The 19,951-nt window shown below is 39.0% G+C and overlaps 1 long non-coding RNA gene and 1 pseudogene across 4 annotated transcripts; both read right to left on the bottom strand.

The window, feature by feature from the left end:
* Positions 1-8,270: 8,270 nt before the first annotated feature.
* On the bottom strand, positions 8,271-11,618 carry LOC131630204 (uncharacterized). Of its 4 annotated transcripts, none has more exons than XR_009292280.1 (8): positions 11,234-11,618; positions 10,598-10,877; positions 10,377-10,513; positions 9,809-9,999; positions 9,356-9,430; positions 9,085-9,159; positions 8,713-8,926; positions 8,271-8,617 (listed from the first exon to the last, which is right to left on the bottom strand). It is a non-coding gene; the product is annotated as an uncharacterized LOC131630204 (long non-coding RNA). The 4 variants fall into 4 exon arrangements; XR_009292281.1 differs by having other exon boundaries at positions 10,377-10,508; XR_009292279.1 differs by having other exon boundaries at positions 10,377-10,877.
* Positions 11,619-14,155: 2,537 nt separating this feature from the next.
* Positions 14,156-15,270, bottom strand: LOC131630226 (F-box/kelch-repeat protein At3g23880-like; annotated as a pseudogene).
* Positions 15,271-19,951: the final 4,681 nt, after the last annotated feature.

Genomic DNA, 19,951 nt, shown 5'->3' with positions numbered 1-19,951 from the left:
AAAGTATGAGATTGAAAAGTTCACTGGTGAATGATTTTGGTCTGTGGCGCTTGAAGATGAAAGTCCTACTTGTCCAGTTCGTCGCCGAGGAGCATTAGCCGACCACTCAGTAGATCTTTCGGTTATTTGTCTGGCCTGCGTGTCGTTTATGTTGTTATCCGTGTCGTTCGGGCTTGGCCCAATTATTGTAATTTTCATACAATCGTGGTCCTCGTGGCCACATTTTAATTTCTGTTGGGGTTTCAGCCTCTTTTTATGTAATTATGCACAATGGTTCGTGTGATCGCTTATGTCGTTTTGACCTTGGTGGTCGCTTTTTTGCTTATGTTTGTGTGTGAATGTTTATTCTACTCGTCCATCAAGGACACTATATGTTTTAATTGTTTCGCTAAGTGTTTTAACAATGTTCGTCGGTGATCCCCGTCAGAGGGCCATATTCGATCGTTGAATCATTTTGTAAGTTGTTAGAGGTTTGCTCGATGACATTCTTGTTTGACGGTAAGGGGAAACGATCAAAACGGGCGGGATAATATTCTGAGCTATGGGAGGGGCTCGAGACCTCGCTTGTGGTCCGAGTTCCTTGGCATGAACGACCCTTCGCGACTTGAGTGTTCTGCCAACGTGGTACGACAATGGTGGGGCTCGATCGAGTGTTCCCCATCGGGCAGAGGATTTTCTCGTTATAGGAGCGTCGTCTCGCCTTTCGTCTTATGTTGTGATGTAGCGCTTGTACCTGGGCACGCATACCTGGTCGGTTCTGCTCGAGATGTCTTCTGGCTGAGCGAGTCGATAGTTCGTGGCCTTAACTGTAATATTGTTTAAGCTTTTCGGTGTTCCACGGTCGAGTGAGTTCTTCCCCGTCTAAACGTTTGAGGTAGTAAGCTCCATTTTCTGTTTTTGCTCAGACTCGGTATGGACCTTCCCAGTTTGCTGCGAGTTTTCCTTCGCGGGAGTCTTTGTTGTTCCTTTTTATAACAAGGCTGCCGACCTCAAAGTCTCTTTGTATGACTCTAGCGTCGTGCCTTATGGCTATTTTTTGTTTGAGCAAGGCTTCCCAAAGGGATGCCCCCAACCGGACTTCTTCGACCAGGTCAAGTTCCTCTCTTATGGCCTCGTCGTTATCTTCCGTGTCCATGGGAGCTTCTGTCCGCCTACAAGGTATGTGAATTTCGACGGGGATCACTGCCTCGGTTCCATATGCTAGTCCGAATGGGGTTCCCCCGGTGGTCGAGTGGGTTGTCGTTTGGTAGGCCCATAGCATGTTGTGTAGCTCCTCGACCCACCTCTTTTTGATCTCGTCGAGCCTTCGTTTGAGGCCGTGTAAATTGACTCTGTTTGCTGCTTCCGCCTGACCTTTGTTTGAGGGTGCTCGACGGAAGCGAAGTGCTGCATGGTGCCGAGCTTGGCTACGAACTCTTGGAAGTTTTTGTTCGTGAATTATGTCCCATTGTCAGTGACGATAGCTTGGGGGATGCCAATACGGGCAAAAATGTTGCGTTTGTAGAATCGCATGATGTTTTGGGTCGTGATTTTGGGCAGGGCTTCCGCCTTTATCCATTTGGTGAAGTAGTCTACTCCCACGATGAGCTATATGCTCTGGTTGGATCCTACCATGAAGTGCCTGAGGATGTTGAGGCCCCACCACGTGAACGGCCATGAGGACGAAAGGGTCTTGAGCTCGTTGGGCAGCGTGAGGAGCTTCTTTGTGTGCCGCTGGCATATTTCGCATTTCTGTACGTGCTCTTTGGCGTCTAGCTACATGGTTGGGCAGTAATATCCAGTCCATAATGCTTTTTGTGCTAGGGACCTACCGCCGAGGTGCTGGGCATTTACACCCTCGTGAATTTTGCATAGTACGTGGGGGATTTTTGGACTCCTCGAGACATTTGAGGAGGGCATTGCTAAATCCCCGTCTCTAGAGTTTATTTTCGACCAAGACGTAGGAGCAAGCCCTGCGTTTGACTATACTGGCCTCCTTTAGATCCAACGACAGTTCATCTTTCACGAGGAAATGGTATACCGGACTCATCCAACAGTTGTTGTCTCGATAGTATACACGTCGAGGACGACCACGACTTTCTCGATGCTAGGTAGGGGAAGGATTTCCTGGATGACCGATTTATTTCCTCCCTTCTTCTTCGTGCTCACGAGCTTGGATAAGACGTCTCCCCGCACGTTATGTTCGCGGAGGACGTGTTTCAGTTCCCCGAAAAGGAATTTCGACATCTTTTCCTTTACCGGGGAGAGGTATTCAAATAAGTGTCATTCTTGAAATGATATTATCCTCGTACTTGGAGGGCGACCAACTGGGAGTCAGTGCAGATTTCAATTTCTTCTGCTCCTAAGTCCTCTGTTAGTCGGAGGCCTGCGAGAACGACATCATACTCTGCTTGGTTATTGGATGTTGGGAAGGTTAGCGACAAGGAGACCTCGACTAAGCCACCTTCCATGTTTTCAAGGAAGATGCCCGCGCCACTCCCCGTTGAGCTGCAGGCTCCATCCACGAAGATTATCTATTTGCGTGCCCCTTGGGTCAGGGACGTTGGTGGAATCATTTCAGTGATGAAGTCGGCCAAGACCTGGACTTTGAGGACTTTTATGCTTTCGTATTTGATAACGAATTTGGAAAGTTCCAACGACCATTTGAGCATTCGACCGACCATTTCCGATTGCCCCAGTAGTTGTTTTACGGATTGGTTGGTGCGCACTATGATGGTGTGGGCGAGGAAGTAATGCCTTAACCTTCTACCTACGTTTATGAGGGCCAACACTACCTTTTCTATCTGTTGATATCTGAGCTCGAGGTCTTGTAGAGCTTTCTACGTGAAATATATGGGTTTTTGCCCTTCGAGTGTCTCCCGTATGAGGAAGGCGCTTATGGCCTTGAAGGCGACCGCGAGGTAGAGATACAGGATCTCGCTGTTATTCGGTCTATCGAGTACATGGGGCTTAGATAGAGCTTGTTTGATATGGAGGAGGGCTCGCTCACACTCATCTGTCCACTCGAAGGCTGCCTCCTTCCCGAGAAGTTTAAAGAAGGGGAAAGCGTGTAGGGAAGATTTCGCCATGAAGTGGGATAGGGATGTGAGCATCCCGTTCAGAGTTTGAATCGACTTCTTCGAGATCGCTATCGGGAGCTCATGGAAATCCCGACATTTTTTGGTGTTCGCTTCAATTCCTCGTTCTGTTAGGTAAAAACCGAGGAACTCTCCTGCACGTATCCTGAACGTGCACTTTTCAGAATTGAAGCGTATTTTGCACTTTCGAGCCTGGTTGAAGACCTTCTTTAGATGGGTGGCATGGTCGGACTCTTATCAGGACGTCACAATCATGTCGTCCATGTAAACTTCGAGTATATCTCCGATCTCTCCTCGAAAGACTTTGTTCATCAACCGTTGGTATGTTGCTCCAGTGTTCTTCAGTCCGAAAGGCATTACGTTGTAGTAGTAGTAGTTTCCTGATTCGATCATGAAGGCCGTATATTTTTTGTCCACTTTTGCTATGGGGATCTAGTTGTATCCAGAATATGCGTCCATAAAGGAAAAAAGTTTGAAACCTGCAAAATTGTCAACGAACTTATCTATGCTCGGCAAGAGATAAGCGTCTTTCGGGCAAGCCCGATTAAGATTAGTGTAATTGATGCACATGCGCCATTTTCCATTACTTTTCTTTACAAATACACTGCTGGACAGCCAATTAGTATACTTGGATTCAGATATGAAATTAGAAATTAATAGATCCCTAACAGCCTGCTCGGCAGCCTCCATTTTTTCTGGGGACTGTCGGCATCTACGCTGAGCTACGACTCTAACGGATGGGTCTAAAGTAAGGTGATGGAAAGCAATATCAGGATCAAGTCCGGGCATGTGTGAGGCGCACCGGGCGAAGAGGTCTGTGTTCTCTGAGAAGCAGGCCTTCGGTTGTTTTCTAGCGAGTTCGGGGATGCCCGGTACGATCTTCACTCCCCTAATCAGATCGTCCCTGAGGAGGATAATTTCGAAGTCTCCGTCGAGGATAGGACGAATGGGATCTGCCAGCTCCTGATCACCGCCCGTTATAGACGTTGATGCTTCGTGCTCTTTCTAGTCTCTAAACTAGTCTCAAGAGAATCGGCTATCGTGGTCGACGAAGTCAACGTGGGGCAGCTGTTTGGGCGCCTCTGAGCTGGTGGGAAGGGACGGTTTGCTTTTGCTCGCATTGCTGATGGACTTTAGTCCCTTTGACGCAGCTTCGAAGCATCTTCTTGCTTCCTCAATATCCCCATGTAGAGTGGCGACGAGGCCCTTAGAGGTGTAATACTTCATTTTTGGATGGACCGTAGAGTACACATTAGTCAGTTCGACGAGAGTGGATCTCCCGAGGATACATTAGTACAGGGGCGGGAAATTTATTACCAAGAATTGGACCTTGATGGATCTGGTAGTTTCAGCAGCTCCGAAGGTGACAATGAGCTCTACGTAGCCCCAAGTTTTGGTGACGGCACCGTTGAAACCTTGCAGGTCGGATCCTACGTAGGGAGTCAGATGGGTCTCATCGAGCCGGAGTGTCGAGAAGAGTTGTGAGTACATGGTATCCACCGAGCTTCCCTGGTTAGCCAGGATTCCGCGCACGTCGAAGTTTCCCATCTGAGCAGGGACGAGCAAAATGCTCACATTAGGGGATTCGTCGGGGAGCTCTTCTTTGTTGCATGTTTGTACTCGGAAATATGTTCGGCTAAATTCCCGATACCGGTATGTAAAGTCACATAACTGAAGGGGTTCAACAATAATTTGGCATAAATATTAACTAAATACTTTTCTAGTTTTGGTTTTTATAATTAATATTAAATTGTTTTGTTACGAGAGTAAAATACAGACTAAGGTTAAAATCAACACAACGAGAGTTTGAGATTTTAACCGGATAGTAGTAATCAAACATTAACTTTAAATATAGCGAGAGCACTTTCTGGTTAATTAGATTTTATTTGTTTTTCAAAAAGTATTTTCAGTTTTTAAATGAGACAGTGAGAGCAAGCGTTTAGATATGATAATATAATCCGAATCAATAAACATGAGAGTGTGAGATATAGGTTTTTCAATCAATAACTTCTGTTGAAGAGTGTTTTTATACTTAAAATAATGCTAATGACTTATTGAATCCCTGAAGTCCAATTATTGCATACCGGCGTCTAATCCTTGATTATTTAATCCAAACTATATTTAATTCTCATTTCCCTATAAAATCAAAGAAATCATAGCTTTAGCTTACTTAATAACATAGATCGTACTAAATTAATCCTCAGTTCTTGTGGGTTCGATATCTTTTTAAAACTACGTGATTAGACTATGCGCTTGCAGTTTGTATCCCAATAGACTCATAAAGTCGCGATTTGATTCTGTCAAGGAAAACGGTCCCCGGCCTGCTTGAATTCGGCATTAGCGCACTCAAACAAGATTTTATTGCGAGAGGCCACGAGGGGTGTGAAATCGTGAAACCGACCGGCTGGTCCTCTGTAGTCCCGTGAATCACGGGTCCGATCGTCCCTCTTCTTGTCCCCTCCCCGATGGGATGTCGAGGGGTATTCTGATCTTGATACTTTGGCGCTCTCCCACTGTCGGGTATCGCAGACGGTGTTGGCCGCCTCCTTATCCTTGTATTGAATATATGTCCGGGCCTTGAAGCGGAGGGCGTCCAAAGAAGAGGGAGTCTCTATGCCGACGAATTTTGCAAAATCACTGCGTGGGTGTAGGCCGCGTTCGAGCAAATATTTTTCACACCGTCTGTTGTGGAGACTTGGAGGACTTCTTTATTGAAACTTTCGATGAACGCCCAAAGAGATTCATCTTTTATGCATGATGGCTTCAAGGGACGCTTCAGATTTGGGGTGGCCCCGAGAAGCTGTGAAATATCGAGAGAAGGTTCTCCCTAACTGCCTTCAAGACGTGTTGGACCCGTCGGGGAGACTTTTATACTAGGTCATTGCTTTTTTCCTCAGAGTGGTGGGGAATAGCCTGCATTTTATCACGCCCCTGATGCCATGATAGTCAAGGAGAGCATAAATATTCTTTATGTGCTTGTCAGGGTCGGTAGTGCCGTCGTATGTGCTCAAAGGGGGAGGCTTCTCCAACCCCTTGGATAGTCGGGTGGCCAAGATCTGTGTTGACAACGGGCGATGAGGCTCATCCTCGTTGCTTAAGCTAGGAGACCGAGCAGGGGATCCCTGACGTCTGCGGTCTCGTCGGGTGAAAGGCTTCTTAAGCGATCTTGAGGAGGTGTTCGCCGGGTTTCTGCCTGAGGATTCTCTTTGCTTTTCTTGGAAGCCAGGGTGGTCGGAATTAGAAAGTGGGCCAGAGACGTCTGCACGGTGTTGATGAAGAGGAGAAGGGGGGTGCATCTGCAAGGCACTCCGAAGAGCAAGTAAGTAGGAACATAGGTACGTGAGAATGTTTCAAGAGTTTGAAATTGTGTTACCTGGCCCTCTCAAATGAGAGGGTTTTTATATTGTCCCTCAGCTCTTGGCCATTGGTCCACGTTTTGGATTGGATCGCGGATCTAGGCCGAAAACGCGCGACTGCCAGAATTCTAGGAGTATGTTTAGGAATCCCGGGAGGCTGCCCGAAACTAGTCGTTGGTCGGGCAGAAGAGCAACTCTGGTCGGCAGAGAGGTTTAACGAGCAGGGGTGGTTTTGCTCCTCGACGGGGAGCAGGACGTGTGGCTGTTGCGCGCGCGGAGGCGACTTGGTCGGCCGTAATGTTGGTTAGCTGTCCTAGACATACTCAGGGAGCGAGCCCGACCGTAGGGCAGAGGAGATGACGTTTCTCTTGCCCTTAGGGCATTGGGTCAAGGCATATTGGGCCGTCCAGCGAGCAGGAGCAGATTGGGCCATGCCTAGCAATTGGGGCAGTCCATAACATATATCTTTTATATACATGCAAACACACGAGTAGATAATCGATTTTATATGTGTGTGAAGTGTATTAGACCATATACTCATATTTTACAACATAATATATAATATAATATATATATATATATATATATATATATATATATATATTGACAATTACTACAACTCAATAAATGAAATTAATATTTATGTGACAATTATCATTAATTTTTTTTAAATTCGTATATATTTGCACTACAAGAAAATTGACTTGTAGTGACAGACAAAATCCGTCACTACAAGTCCAAATTCCGTTGGTAAAGCTTTGGATGACTTTTAGCGACGGACAAAGTCTCCGTGCATTATACTAGGCGACTTGCAACGGACTTTTGGCCGTCTGTCAAAGTCATTTAGCCATCAGTAAAATGTTAAGAGATTTCCCTACGGTTTGTGTCCGTAGATAAAACTTGAAAAAATGTTAATGACATGGCATACTTATGATTTTCTATTGGATGACAGTGTAAAATTATTTTACACTGTCAGTGCACTACCTTTTAACTCTTTTTAATTTTATTTGGTAATCAATAAATTCAATAAATAATATTATAAAAATATTCAAATATATTAAATTATCAAATATATTAACTAATCCAAACCCTGTAATCAATAAATAGGGGTGTTCATGGGTGTGGGTCGACCCACAAACCCGCTAACCCAAACCAAACCAACCCATAAATTACCCGAACCCGTTCATTTACGGGTATACCCAACCCAACCCACAATAACCCATATAGTTTTGGTTCGGGTATTGGGTTTGAGTTTTGCAACCCGTTGACCCAACCCATTGATGTCACATTAGTAATTTCTTATTTTTTATTATTATTTTAAATAAAAATATAAATTATTATCTTAGTACTAACCATAATTTTTCTAAAAAAGTTTTATTCCCCACCAATAATACTACTAAATAAATGAGTTTACGTAATTCTAAGACTAAATTTTGTTTCTTATTTTCTTTTGTATCATTTCCAACTTGCGTATTTTATAAAAATAATGTGTCTTGTGAAATTTTATACTATTATCTAGTGTCATGTCATGTTGATAAATATTTTTAAATATTATATGATGTGCTTCATCCATTTTATGTGTTAGAAATGAGTATAAATGTATCAGAATTGTGTTACAATATTTTTAAATTGAAAAAATTTATTATTATTTTATTTAAAACACAACCCACGAACCCAACCCAACCCAACCCATAAATGCACGGGTTGGTTTGGGTTGGTTTTGATAATGAAATTGCGGGTTGGATAGCGAACCCAACCCATCAAAGTTTGGACGGTTTGGGTAACGGGTTAGGCCAAACCCAGTCCAACCCAACCCACGTACACCCCTATCAATAAATTTACAGAAATAATATTATAAAAATTAATAAAAATTGAAAATGTTACATCATCAATGAGAAAAACGTCCTCATCGTCGAGGCGAGAGAGGTCAATAACAAGCTGACCTGTGATAAGATTAAAAAGTGATATGCCGTATTCAAGAACATCTGTTTTCTCCTAACGATTTTCCGGTTGACAAATATTCCGGTTCAAACTCATCATCTAGAAGGATATTTGCAGCCTTTCGATCATGGTGAATTATCTTCGGATTGCATTGCTCGTGTAGATATTCCAAACTGTGTGAAGTTCCGAAAGCCACACACTTTCTTTTTGGCCAATCTAAGCCTTTCTCATCATATTTCAAATCTAGAATCATAGTGAAATCAAATATATTTAAGCAACAAGCACAAATTCAGAAAAAATGAATCAAAGAACAAAACAAGTTATATCAGTTTTATTACCTCTTAATTGATACGCTATGCTTAGATTTTTCACGAAAGGATATACCAGGATTCTTTCAGTTGAGTTTGAAAAGATTCCAATTAGTCTTAGCAGGTTTCTATGAACTCCAAACGCAACCTCTCCACCAGCATATGATAATCAGTGAGGTGTTTCACTGTGATTTTTGTGTTATCCGAGAGAATACCTTTTACACTTTTCCAAACCCACCTTGGCCTATTATCAGAGAGAGATATTAGCCCAATAGGCTTCTGAACATTTACAAACAGTACATAATTCACAGAATGATGTTAATGTGAGCTATAAATGCATATTATCCATAAAATAGATGCAAGTTTAGACAGAGTTGTTGAAAGCTAAAATCATATGAATACCTTTTCAAAGAGATCCAAACACTCTTGATTGTCCTTAAATTCTACATTGATCCAATCAACTCCTATTTCATAGTCCTGAAACAAGATATAAAAGTTGTTCTAATATTAAAACAAAGCCCAATCACCATATAAGGCATGTTATACTTTTAGACATTCTTAGAAGGAAAAAAATAGCATTGAATTAAACCAAGAGCCTAGAAGAACAAGAACTTAGAAGAATACATAATCACAAGTTAACAAAATATAAAGGATCTTGAGTAAACTAACTAACCTCTTTAAATCTAACAATATTATAATGCTTCAACTATCTATGATTCATAATCTCTCTCTGGACATGATCATCAATCTGCAATACACAAATCTCAACAATGATCCAACCACAAACACAAAACATAAAATGAAAATGAAAGGGTATTAAACTATTTAAATACATATTGTCCTCTTTCAATAAACTATTTAAACACAACATTTTCATTCAGCCATGGACAGGAAATTCATATACGACATTTCTTTTTCTTCCCTAACTTAAGTATCACCTAACATATAAGTTAACATATAAATTCCTTAGTATAATGTGTTTATGTGACATCCAAAAGATTCATAATTTTAATATCGAAGAAGAATATATGTGGCAGAAAAATTCAGCAGCATATTGGTGGTAATCCTGCTATATTTTTACAATCTATTAGGGTACAAAAGTCTATTATTTCATTGTCATCTTTACCTTGTGAATATTCCTGCTATGTGTAAAACAGGAAAGCCTACTTCGAGAAGATAAAAGGACTACAGAAACCAGCCTCAAGGAAAACAATTCTGCTCCCATTACATCTGATTCTCTAACTAGCGGAAGCAAGGCCTCAATGTCGACCGAAACGTCAAAAGCATATACTCTTTCATCATCAAAATTATCTGCATCTTCATTCATAAAGAAAAATAAAACACAAGACTCGACTACAAATGGAATAAGTAAATGTGAAATGTATTTAGTTTTTCGGTGTTGGGTTTTAGCACAATCTAGACATTAAATCAATTTTAAACAATTTTGAACCGAGATTAGGTAATTATGTCACACATTTTGATTTTGATCTGGATAACTCTAAATGCTAATCTTGCATTCTACTATAAATAGGACAAAAATACATATTCTAGCAAACACTCTAGCTGGTCAAATGATTTCCTTATGAAATTTATCTAAACGCAATAGTACTTCGACTAATTTTAGATTTTTTTTTATCCCAAAATTTAAGTATAGGAAAGTTATTCAATTGAAATTAGCTCGGAGAATTAAATACCTGGAGGAGAAAATGGAAGAAGCTTCAAACTAACTAATTCGACTTAAGTAATCTTTGATGCAAAATAAGTGCCCAAAGATTTATTCTCGTCAAATTCTTGTAACACATTAATAAGTTTTCTTGCTTTCTTTTCTACACTGGAGGAACACCATCCATAAGAATAGCATAAAGAAAAGGCATAATCACATAACCAACTTTCACCAAAATACTAACAATCTCACCATCAATATTAGCACACAGTGAAAACAAAACGGAAACACAATACTCCTTCTCAACACATGAAGTTGCGGATTGCAAAATCTCAACCACCGAAGATAAACCTGAAGCTTCTAATACAGCACGAGAACCATCCATGTTCTCTGCCAAAGCTACCAAATTCAGCACCATAATTCATAAGAAAAAGGAAAATAAACTTGGTTGGGCAATTTGTCGAACACTTGGAGTGCGAGTTTTAAAACGGTTGTAACAACAACAATTCGATCTTGATTCGTAAACCTCAACCTGCAACAGCAACAATCATCAACAGCAACAATCATCAACAACAACAATAATCCAACTTCCCAATTTCCCAACCCCTTCATTTTCAAGTAAAAAAATAATCTAAAAAATAATGATTCATATGATTTGGCGTCTTGCCGTAAAGAGTATTCAGAATTCAGAATTCATAATGAGAAAGTAACCAAAATCCATCTAACAGCATACAGATTACAATAACCGCTTAAAATCTTAAAAAACTTGAAGATTGTTATGAAAAAAAAAGAGAAAAAAATGGAGAAAGAGATAGAGAAGAACCTGAAAATAAATATTTCATATAATCAAAGAATTGAAAAGGAAAATAATTTTTTTCTATTGAGTACCTGAAATCGGTGCTTGAAACAAACAGTGGCTGAGAAGTGATTCCACTATTAGGAGCGATTAGAACGATTGAGAGCGATTCAGTGATTGACGATTTGAACGGTTGAGAGCAATTCAGTGATTGAGGATTTGAACGATTGCGAGCGATTCAACGATTCTAACGATTGAGAGCGATTCAACGATTGACAACGATTTGAATGATTGAGAGCGATTCAACGATTGGCAACGATTTGAACGATTGAGAGCGATTCGACTAGGAGCGATTCGACTAGGTTTGGAGTTTTCAGGATCGATTTCAAAATTTGCTTCAAATAGGATCGATTGAAAGTTTTGAAATCTGTTTTGAGAATGAGAATTGAAAACTCTGAACCCTAAAAGAAAAAGCGATAAAAAAAATCTCAGTTATTTTTGTTTATTAAAATATAATAATATAATATAATATAATATAATATAATAATTAACAATTAATAATAATATAAAATAAAATAGAGTTTTAGTGACAGTTAACTTGTGCCCGTAGGTAAATCCTTTCTAAGTGACCGTGGGTATAGGGAAAATTTCTTGTAGTGTTGTATATACATTTTTTTAACTATAACTATTTAATATTTATTTCAATTTTGCGCGACCCGTGCGAACGCATGAGTCCTTTACTAGTAACCAAAGAAAACAATGCTTGTTAAATGTCTACTCCATATGTTTCAGCAGGGGCGTAGCGGAACAAATGTTTCCTTTGCAAGCTTGTCGTGTGTTCAAATCTTGGACACTTTGTTATTACAAGTTCCTACTTTTATTTTACTAAAAAAGAAAATGTACTTATATAACCAAACAAAAAGAAACAAAAGCTATATATGCATCCCATAACATTTTTAATGTTTTAAATAATATATATAAATTATATTTAATTTATATTTACAAAGATCTTTTCTATGATAAATTCATTTTTATTAAATATATATGATAAAAGATAAAACATTATTATTTGTGTTTAGTTCTATTTTTTTTATAATAATAAATTAAAATTTAAAAAATTCAATATTATTCTTAATTAATTCAACATAATTAAATAGATAGTAAATTAAATTATTAATTTATTTTTTATAATTCCGTACTTTTATTCTACTTAAAAGGCAAATGTATGCATATGACTAAACAAAAAGAAACAAAACAATACATGCATCCCACAACCTTTTTAATGTTTTAAATAATACTTTGATTTACCTAAGAGTGCCTCCAATGGGAGATTTTTCTAAAGTCCTCCGGCATGGCAAACATATTGTTCTGTTTTTTGGCCATTGGAGTTGGCCAACCTGATCAACCGTTGATCAACCGTTGCAGTGGGAGATTTTTCTAAAGTCCTCCGACATGGCAAACATATTGTTCTGTTTTTCAGCCATTAGAGTTGGCCAACCTAGTCAACCGTTGCAATGCAGTGTAACGTCTCCTTGAAATAAAATAATAATAAAATTAAAATTGTCTTGCAGGAGTTGGTCAACCTGATCAATCGTTGCAACGCATTGCAACGTCTCCTTGGAATAAAACAGTAATAAAATCAGAATTGTCTTTCAGCAACAACTATTATTTTTTTAACATTTTAGTTGAATAAAGTATTAATATATATAAAAAATTGTGGGACCTAATATGACTTATGTAGAAGTGCACTAATGAAAATTGGATGAGCTGCTTATAGATGATGTGTTTTATAATGGGTATCTAAAAATAGTCTGCACCATTGAAAATGTTCTAATTGGTTCCACCTAATTGGTTCTACATAGTATATTGAGTTTAAAAGGGGATGATGAAAGGGACACTGATAAATACAAGAATTGACACAAACAAGAATATTCTAGACGTCAGAGATTGTCGACTCTAATGGAAAAATGGAGATCTCAATGAGAACTAAATACATGAATTATGATAGAAAATTAACATATCAAATGCGTAGTAAAAAAAGATCTTAATAAATTGCTAGTTTCTTAATAGCCTTTTCACTACCAATTCCTGCCATTGAGTTAAACCAATAACTGCTGTGTTGTTTGTTCTAAATACAAAAACTGTTTGTGTGAATTAGACTTGATCTTCATTTTGAATTCCATTGGATAAACTACCAATCACTTAAAAAATGATGGAGTTCAAGTTTAAATGAATGTTTTCAGTGATATTTGTTAGCCATGCAAACAAGCAGCAATTAGCATGATGAGTTGAAGTATAAATGGAACAGAAATAATATAGAAATGCAAAATAAGGTTAGTAGGACCACAATGGAAAGAACAACAAAGCATAACTCAAGAGATATTACAAAATAAGCTTGCAACTACAAAATAGTTTCATGACTATAGACTGACAAATATTAGGTCTTATTTAGCTGTTATTTTTCAACAAAATCAAGACTGAACAACATACTCTCTTTTTATATGAAAAGCATAATACAATAGAACACAAGATTTTGAAGACATGAAAGCCTTGTTAGCTTCATCAAGCTTGCTACAGAAGCAACCTAAGCTCATTAAGATTAGAAAAACAACCATAGCCACCATGCCACACATATTTGTCGATATCACTAGCTTAGAAATGTAATACTTTTGGAAGCCGACAAACTAATAGATACATTGTGTGCATATGACTATATTTAAGTTATCTTTTCTCCAAATATAGAAAAAATCCAAATAAGAATTGGTTGAAGAAATCTGATTTGGAACCAAATAACTTCCTATCTAGGCATAAGCAATACAAAATGGGTGTTATGTTATAAAAGATATAAGAGCAAAATAGATTCAATGTCATACTGTTTTAACCGATACATAATCACTCATCAATACAATCAAATCAAAGTCATCATAAGAAAATGGTCACACATGTTATATAGCAATAGCAAAAATGTATTAACTCAAATTCAAACAACTCAATCATTGTAGAGAAACTTACTTTCAACAATACCAAACCAAACTTTCAACGTAATCCTTTGCAACGTCTTGCAAAAATATTTGTACTCCTTTAAATCTATTATCTCTACAATTATACAGAATTATATGACTTGGAATTTTGTCCATCAATAATAGTGTATCATTCTTCTCTGAAAGGCGTAATGGCAACCAACAATGGTCGATTTCATTAAATGGAAAATCTATTTGAAGAAGATTATTAGGATAACTAATTTTAAGGAATTGAGTCCAAGAGTCTTCCACTCCAAATTCCTTCATTTGCCAAATAATAAAATGAGTTTGATTGAAATCATGACAAAAACAAAGACAATCATTTAACGCACTTAGTTTTGATTCAATAGTTAGCCGTTTGTCAAAACCCTGAGGGGGTAGAAACTGTGTATGTGTCTCTGTCCTCAAATCAAGTGAAATAATTGGCCCTTTACCAGTGTAATCATGAATCGCCAACCAATTCAAGCTACCACTCAAATTAACAACATACATCCTGTGATAATGATCCAGAGGAGAATTTTGAATATTTGTCCAAACATTATGGCCCAAACTAAAAACCCTAACCTCTCTTCTATTTGGAATGAAATAGGCCACCTTATAAGTGTCTGATGAATCATCATAACCAAATGTCAAATTACGATAGAAACATAGGTTCTCATAATAGAATACCCTAATTTTTCTGATATTGTCCTCGTGGCGGGATTCCAAAAAGGAAGATACCACTCCATATAACCATTGGCCCAAGAATCACATAATAAGCAGAGCAGACCATTGCAGGAACCAACCATATAGAAGAAGTCCTTATCATTCAATTGATGGTGAGGATCCTTGGGAAGATTGATAGTGATCGGAGGATTCTTCAACAAAGGAAAAGCGGTGAAGGATAAATCACCCGAGGAAGAAGATACAAGTGTGAGGTCCGCATTCCGTGCAGATCAATTAAGGTGTCGTTTGACAAAGGTGGGATCGGAGATGAGTGATTTCCATGACTTACTGACACATCTCAGTTGCAGGAGTGTTTTGACAGGAAGAAAGGAAAGCACTTCAGCAACAAGTTGTTCCGGGAGGAATACCCGCAACAGTGACATGTTAGAAGTAAGGAGATTCATGTGGGAGTAGATGTTGGATAAATTTAAATGCAGTCTTGGAAAGCCAAAAGACAGATTCTCTAGGGCAGACAAACTTTCATAGGAAATAGTTAATCATTAAATGTTATGTCTATTTATGTTTCCCTGGTCTCTATATAAAGACCCTCTCTTTGTAACCTAATTTTTACTTTTGCAACAAATCCTTTGCAAGTCAATATATATCAGAAGAGAGTAGTTGATCTATTACCTTCAAATTAGTATCAGAGCGCATGGCAAACATGATGAACCAGATGCCATTGCCGCAACTGTCAAAATCAAACTATGAGAACTGGAGCATCCAGATGAAGGCGCTGCTTGGATCGTTAGATGTGTGGGAGGTTGTAGAAGAAGGGTTTGAAGAACCAGAAACCACGACGGGAAATACAGCAGCCTAGAACAAGGCGTTGAAAGAGACGCGGTTGAAAGACAAAACGGCATTATACATGTTGTTTAGAGCAGTAGACGAATCTGGTTTTGAGAAGATTGCTGGTTCAACTACTTCGAAGCAAGCGTGGGATACACTAGAGACGGCGTTCAGAGGAGCAAATAGAGTCAAGCAAGTTCGTTTGCAAACTCTTCGAGGAGAATTAGAAAGGATGAAGATGAAGGAGACGGAGCCCGTGTCGGACTACATCACGCGTGTGCAAACAGTTGTAAATCAACTGAAACGAAATGGAGAAGCAATGACCGATGCTCGAGTTGTCGAAAAGATTTTAAGATCTTTGACTGAAAAATTCGAAAATATAGTATGTGCAATAGAGGAGTCGAAGGACCTTGCGACAATCACTGTCGAAGAAGTAGCTGGTTCACTTGAGGCACACGAACAACGCAAAATACAAAAGAAGGAGGAGACACTTGATAATGCAGAACAGGCAAAGGAATCCACTAGAGATGAAAGGGCACTTTTATCTCAAAACTGGCGTGGTCGAGGACGTGGTCATAGAGGTCGAAATGGTGGTCGAAGCTATCAGAACAACAATTTCGAAAGAGGACAGGCAAGTCAACAAAATTGGCGTGGTCGAGGACGTGGTCATAGAGGCGGCAGGTCGAACTCCAACATCGAATGCTACAAATGCAATAAACATGGACATTTTGCGAAGGATTGCAACTCATACAGTTGCTACAATTGTGGAAAAGGGGGACACCTTGCAAAAGACTGTCGATTTAGGAGGAAAGTCGAAGAGACAACAAATTTCGCACTAAAAACAGAATCAAACGAAGGATTCCTATTAATGACCCAAAAGGAGACAAACACAGAAGATGACACTATATGGTACCTTGACTCAGGAGCAAGTAATCATATGTGTGGTCACAAACATCTATTCAAAGAAATAAAGAAAATTGAAGATGGTCATGTATCTTTTGGAGATGCATCGAAGGTAAAGGTCGAAGGCAAAGGAACAATTTGTTATTTGCAGAAAGACAACGTACCTGGAAAAATACAAGATGTTTATTATGTACCAAATTTAAAAGCAAATATTCTAAGTTTGGGGCAACTTACAGAGAAGGGATATTCGATATTTATGAAGGATCGAATACTGCATTTGAAGGATAAATCAGGGCACCAAATTGCTCAAGTTGAGATGGGAAGGAATCGAATGTACAAGCTGAATCTGAGAAGCGTTCGAGAAAAATGTTTGAAAATCGACACTGAAGACCAAGCAACTCTGTGGCATCTACGTTTTGGTCACTTACATCATGCTGGGTTAAAGAGATTAGCGGGAAGAAACATGGTACATGGATTGCTTAACATGGAGTTTGAAGGAAAATTTTGTGAAAATTGTGTTTTTGGCAAGCAGACGAGAACTTCTTTTCAAAAGAAGGCAGAATATCATGCTAAGCACATCCTTGAATTAATTCACACTGATATCTGTGGACCAATCACTCCAGAATCCTTTAGTGGCAAGAAGTATTTCATTTCCTTCATCGATGATTTCTCAAGAAAGACTTGGGTCTACTTCCTGAGAGAAAAATCTGAAGCATTCGAAGCATTCAAAGGGTTCAAGGTAATGGTTGAAAAATCGACTGATCGACACATCAAAGCACTTTGTTCTGACAGAGGAGGAGAATATACTTCGACAACTTTCATGAAGTATTGCGAGGAGCAGGGTATAAGGAGATTTCTAACTGCAGCATACTCACCTCAACAAAATGGGGTTGCTGAAAGGAAAAATCGAACAGTCCTTGACATGGTTCGTTCAATGCTCAAAAGTAAGAACATGTCGAAGGAATTTTGGGCAGAAGCTGTGCAATGTTCAATCTATGTTCAAAATAGATGTCCGCATTCAAAGTTGGGAGATCGAACACCGCAAGAAGCGTGGAGTGGACAGAAACCGACTGTATCTCATTTTAAAGTATTTGGTAGTGTTGCTTATGCACATGTACCAGATCAACGAAGAACGAAGCTTGAAGACAAGAGTCAGAAATATATATTAATTGGGTATGATGAGAAAACAAAAGGATACAGGTTATTCGATCCCATAAACAAAAAGGTGGTAGTAAGTAGAGATGTTCGAGTGAATGAAGCAAGTAGGTGGGACTGGAACAATTCGACAGAAGACATAGTCGAAACTGAAGAACCCTCAGTCGGTATACCAACAACCCAAAATCAATTACCAAGGTTTGAATACTCTGACAGTGAAGACGAATCCTCACAGCCCAGAATGAGAAGCTTGCAAGAGTTGTATGATAATACAGAAGAAGTACATCTTGTGTGTCTACTGGCAGATTCTGAAAACATTAGTTTCGAAGAAGCATGGAGAGATGAGAAGTGGAAGAATGCCATGGACGAAGAAATTAAAGCTATCGAACACAACAAAACTTGGGAACTAGCAGAGTTACCAAAAGGAAGTCGAACCATTAGTGTGAAGTGGGTGTTTAAGAAAAAGATGAATGCTCAAGGAAAAGTCGAAAGGTACAAGGCGCGACTTGTGGCAAAAGGATACAGGCAGAAGGAAGGAATAGATTATGACGAAGTATTCGCACCAGTTGCAAGAATGGAGACAATTCGACTGCTGATTTCTCAAGCTGCTCAGCTCAAATGGCCAATATTTCAAATGGATGTCAAATCAGCATTTTTGAATGGTGTGCTCGAAGAAGAAGTCTATGTCGAACAACCACCAGGATACATGAAAGACGGAAGCGAAGGAAAAGTGCTAAGACTCAAGAAAGCACTTTATGGATTAAAGCAGGCACCTCGTGCATGGAATACACGTATTGATACTTACTTCAAAAAGAATGGTTTCCAACAATGTCCTTATGAACATGCCCTATATGTAAAGAAGTATAAAGGAGATATACTGCTCGTTGCACTCTATGTCGACGACTTGATTTTCCTGGGCAACAGTGATCAAATGATCGAAGAATTCAAAGGTCGAATGACACGAGAATTTGAAATGACGGACTTAGGTCGAATGAGCTTCTTTCTTGGTCTGGAAGTTCGACAAGAAGAAACTGGAATTTTTGTCTCACAAGAAAAATATGCAAAGGACATTCTGAAGAGGTTCAAAATGGAAGGTTGCAATCCAATCTCGACACCAATGGAGCCAGGAGCCAAGATTTCAAAATTTGATGGGGGGGAACGTGTCGAAGCAAACAAATTTCGAAGCTTGGTCGGAAGTCTTCGATATCTCACATGTACTAGACCAGATCTTTCTCTAAGTGTCGGAATCTTGAGTCGATTTATGGAAGAACCAGTTCACTCACACTGGAAAGCTTTGAAGAGAGTTCTTCGTTATATCCAAGGAACTGTGTCACTTGGAATGTTTTACTCAAAAGCAGAAGATTACAAGCTAACAGGTTACTCCAACAGCGATTGGTGTGGAGATATAGACGATCGAAAAAGTACATCAGGATATGTATTCTTTATGGGAAACACTGCTTTCACATGGCTCTCAAGGAAGCAACCAATTGTAACACTGTCAACATGCGAAGCAGAATACGTGGCTGCATCATGGTGTGTATGCCATGCTATATGGCTTAGAAGATTGTTATGTGTGTTAGAGCAGAAGCAGGAAAATGCAACCATAGTACAAGTCGACAACAAATCAGCAATCGAACTGGCGAAGAATCCAGTGAATCATGAAAGAAGTAAACACATCGACATACGTTTTCATTTCATTCGAGAACATGTGAAAAATGGAAGCGTCGAACTGAAGCATGTGGCAAGCAAGGATCAAGCTGCAGATATTTTCACAAAACCATTGTCGAAGGAGATATTCGACAGAGGCAAGATAATGCTGGGATTAATTGACCGAAGGAGCATTTAATTTATGGGGGAGTTTTGTTGGATAAATTTAAATGCAGTCTTGGAAAGCCAAAAGACAGATTCTCTAGGGCAGACAAACTTTCATAGGAAATAGTTAATCATTAAATGTTATGTCTATATAAAGACCCTCACTTTGTAACCTAATTTTTACTTTTGCAACAAATCCTTTGCAAGTCAATATATATCAGAAGAGAGTAGTTTGATCTGTTACCTTCAGTAGAAAATTTGGAGCTAAAAAGTTGAACCCTAATTACAGTTGATTTACTTATAGCACTGATGTTGCTATTTTTTGGGAACAATTATTATAGCATTGTTTCATACTTCATGTTTTTTTTTTAAATAATTTTTTTCTTTCGTTTTATGACTGCGTTTATATTTAAAATGATAAAAAATTTC

Source organism: Vicia villosa, unplaced genomic scaffold, assembly GCF_029867415.1.
Source record: "Vicia villosa cultivar HV-30 ecotype Madison, WI unplaced genomic scaffold, Vvil1.0 ctg.000659F_1_1, whole genome shotgun sequence".
Taxonomy (NCBI): Eukaryota; Viridiplantae; Streptophyta; class Magnoliopsida; order Fabales; family Fabaceae; genus Vicia; species Vicia villosa.
This window is presented reverse-complemented; position numbering and strand designations above follow the sequence as displayed.